The following is a 4,532-nucleotide window of genomic DNA, read 5'->3' on the forward strand; positions in this document are numbered from 1 at the left end:
GCCTGGAGGGTGCCTGCAGATGCAGCAGCTGAGTGGACATCCAAATGACTCAGAAACAGAAAACCAGCTGCAAAGAACAAGCAGAAGAAACACACAGGCACCACAAACATAGCAAAGACTGGGTTTGTTTTGGCAGCTTGATATATAGGTGCAGGCTCAGATTCCTGAAAAAGGGAACTGCCTCCTTTTGTCCCTGGGACAGTGCCCTTGTTTGTTTTTAAACCATTTGGATGGCATGCAGTAAACATCTGGCTCCTGCTGGCAAAATTATCTCACAAGGTCTGTCTCTTGGGCCAAGGAGAACATGATCTGTTTATTTATTACTTGTTTCCCTTGTTCTGGTATCTACAAACATTGGGTTAAGATCCCATGTTGCCAGGCAGTATTCATACTTGCTTTTCTCTCTGCACTGGTATCCCTCACCCAACTCCACACTAAATCCTAACTATGATGCACAATGTTTGGTTTTTTTCTACTAAGGAACGGGAGAATGCATCCCCAAAACATACTTCTGACTGAACAGAAACCAACTTTTCAAAATCTACATATTTTGAAAGTTGATCATTTGCTAAAGACTCAACTGCTCAACTAAAAATTATGAATGGAAATACATTTTTTGTTTGGCTTGGTTCAAATATGACTAGCTTTGCATGACAAATGGACCACTAGGTTGTGTGCCTGAAGAGTAATTTCTGTGGCACTTCCTACCACTACTGTGGCAGTTGTACAAAGAGCTCTTGACAAGAACTCTACAGAATAAACTATGCCAAGATGTACACTGAAAGCAGAAATATAAAAATATAAATTCTGTGTCAAAGCACTGCCACTGAGTCCAATACATGAAACCACCTGCAAACTAGAGGACAGCTTCTTGTTTTTATCAGACCACAATAACTGGCATGATGGTGTAAAAACAGGGGACAGACCCTTGAGCCCTAGAAGAAAGCTAGGAGAGGGAAGAAATGTACAAAAGAGTCAAATTCAGCATTTAATTTTAGCCCTCAATACTGAAGAAAACAAGTATAGATAGCTTCACTCAATTATGCCATATCCTGGTGTGGTGATGATGATAATGCCAAACTACTGAGAAATAAATAAAGGGGGGATGTGAAAAGTTTCAAACACTTGATATTTTTATTTCCACACCAAAATCCCCGCTTCTGTCAAAATCATCTATACATATAATAATTACATAGCAATATAATAATAAGTATTATATCATAATACAAGCAATTAGAAATCAGACATAATTCTTTACAGTCACCAGCAAAACATCTGTGGATTAACTCACCTAGTAAAGAAACCCAGCAGTAACTCTACAATATCTGAAAACTATTTTTCAATATCAAGTGCAGGAGGCTTAGCTCTGCATATACAGCTGTAGCAGTGTTTCTAATGTTATATATGTCACATGCTGAACATAAAAATTACTCTGCAATATACTGCCTTCAGCTAAAGTCAATTTTAAAATGCAAAGCCATTCTAAATGAGAAAAAGTATCAAAATGGTTTCAGGCAAATTAAAGTATTTTTGTTTTTTTCTGAGCAGAGTCAGTGTGAGAGAACAGAACACAATCAGTGAGCACTTAGAGCAAAGGCCTAAGTAAGGAACAAAACAAAGCTCACACTTAACATTTATTTTCTTTGGAAAACTTAAATATGGCCACATATTTACATTTCTGTATTTATTTCACATTCAAGTCGCAATGTAATCAATTTATTTCGTTAAGACCAGAAAAAGCAAAAAGAGAAGCAATTGCAACAGAATATGTTTTTAAGGGTGTGGGATCACATTTTATTAATGTTGTGAAATGCAGTAAATTCCTTTTGGAGATGTCACATGTCAGCAGTGAAAGCCTTGTAAAACACCATAAGCATTAGAACTTAAGCACATGTTAGTTTAACAAAATTTGCAAGGCATCTCCATATTGCCTATAATCTTCTACAGTTATTAACATACTATAAATTCATTCAGGAGAGCCCTTTCAGTTTGTAAGGCTAGGAGCCATGATTTCTATTGGCTGCATCCCTCTGCTTCATTGGCTGTACAGCTTTGGCCCAGGAAAAGAGTTATAACTCTTTTCTAGTTCTTACTCCTGACATGTTTCCTCCTTTCCCTTCTTTAGGTAGAAGGCAAAACTGGCAGGGAAGGGACTCTTATTCCTCTAACAACAGAAAACTCCCAGAAACAATAGAATAGAATCATCTACTGGCCAAGTCTGAGAACTCGATTCAGACCCCTTACAGTAAAGGTTTTCTCACTGTGGGGTTGGGGGGTTTTTAAAAAATTTAATTAAATTTCAAAGATCACTAGATTTAACATAATATCTTTAATATTCAATATAATCAATTCACTTCAAAAGCAATCCAAGAAAATATTTTCCTCAGGTATGAGTAACAAGTTATTACAGTATATTTGTTGTCATTTGAATTGTAACACACTTTTCCATTTATGTTTGTTCAGAGCTGCCTGTCTCTCACAAGTTTCTATGCAGCTGTGTCCTTTTTTAACAAAATACTGTCTTTTCCTTGAATCCAGTCCTGTAGTCCCCTCTATTCAGGAAAATATAAAGTTAGCTTTTTCTTTGTTTTCTGACAGAAAAAAGAATAAATCTCATGGACTGTTTATCTTTAAAAAAACAAACAAAAACCCCTCCAAACCTTGAGTACCATTTTTGCATGGTGTGATATTTTATTCTTTGTTTTGTTCCTGGCATCAAGCTTTATTTGCTGGCACAAAGAAATCTTGTACCTCCAAACTTATAACTCAGAGGCAGAGAATGGCAATTTATAAGCTTCAAAAAAACTTGATCATGGCTGGTTGCCATAACTGTGCAAAAGAGTGGTTCCAAAGCCACACATCACTGATGTACCTTTGTTTAGAAACTCTTCATATATAATAACTCTCAAAAAATGACATTGCTCATGAAAATGGTAAAACATTAAAATATTGCAAATAAGCATAATTATATGAGTGACTCTGTCCTATAATAATAATAACAACTAAATTTTCCTTCTAAGCTAATAAAATAAATAAGCCTTAATGGCTCAAGTACCACAATTTTTTTTTTTGCTGGAAATCAAAGGAAAAGAAAGGTGTGGCTCAGCTACTAAACATCAATACTGACTTGCTCATTTTGGCACTACATTGCTGAGATTTTGCATTCTACAACTGGACACCTGACACTATAGAAAATTTTAGATTTACCTTTCATCCCTTCCCACCACGCAATTTATTCATTTCCCCACCCAACTATCAGATTTTTTTTCCTTCTCTTTACTTCTTGGCCTCACTGCAGAAGGCTTTCAGAGATATTAAAAATACAGCTGCATACATTCTAGAGGGGCAAAATAACACGCTGTTCGTTAGTCTACATTTAACCAGCACCCTAAGATTTCATGGCCTAAATAAACAGGAATAGAGTAGTCAGGACAGTAATTTGAACAGAAATACAAGCACAGCATGCTCCTCATACTACACACACACTGATGTTTCATCTGCTTAACCCAAGGGCCATTCTGAAGGTAATAACGTGCTACCTCAAGAGGCTAGGGTTTCATTACATTTTTAAGAACCAGCAGGTGCGTGCCTGTGGCTTGCCAAAACGCGTTTTGTGATGAACTGCAAAGCTAATCCGCTCACCCCGGGCCGCGCCGCACCTGGCCTGGAAACGGCAACAGCATTTACGGCCCCGTCCTCGCCCCGCTGTCGCAGGCCTCAAAGAGCCAGGGCAGGGGGCTAATCTGCACAAAACTAGGGAAAAAAAATAAAGGTTATGACCTTGAATGTGTATGGGTTATGTTATAAATGAGAAACAAAGTCTCGGTATTTAGCAAAATTTAGAGGGGTTTATTTTATGTAGACAGAGCGAGCAACGCGCTCGGGAAAATGTGAGGTGTCACCGCCCACTCCACACTCCACCAAACTTGGTTTGCAGCTCCTTTTTATAGTATGGTTTTCCTTGTAGTAATCAATAATTGTTATTGTTTTGTTGTAGTAATTCTGCAGGGTAAGCAGTGGTGGTCAAGGAAAGTTCCAAACTTCCATTGGACAGCTCTTCGGACAATTGGTCATGTAACCATCTGGTCTTGGTAGATAAAAATCAGAAGAAGTGGGAAGTCTGATCTTCAGCAGATAGTTTGTGATTGATCACACAAAGGCAGGAAATCTCATTCTGCAGAATCTGTTGGGCTGTGTGAAAGCTTTGTTTTGTAAGCTGTCAGTAGATACAACTTGTTTAGGAAACATAATATTCAAAGCAGAGAGATTTAAACAGAATGGGTTTACTTGTATATTTCCCTTTATCTAGATCCATGTTGCTTTCTTACTTTAAGTATTCTGGTTTTTACAAACTCCAAAACTTCTATGATGAAGTCCTGACAGACCGCTTCAGGAAAACCCACCAACGCCAGAGCTTTATGTCCAAAAAGGAGACTTCTAGAAGAGTTCTTTTATTCGAATAAAAGGAGAGAGCGCGCCGCGGGGTTTTCTCTCGCTCAGGCGTGACACCAGAGGGGCGGGCCGCTCCCTGT

This window comes from Erithacus rubecula (genome assembly GCF_903797595.1).
Source record: "Erithacus rubecula genome assembly, chromosome: 2".
Classification (NCBI taxonomy): domain Eukaryota; kingdom Metazoa; phylum Chordata; class Aves; order Passeriformes; family Muscicapidae; genus Erithacus; species Erithacus rubecula.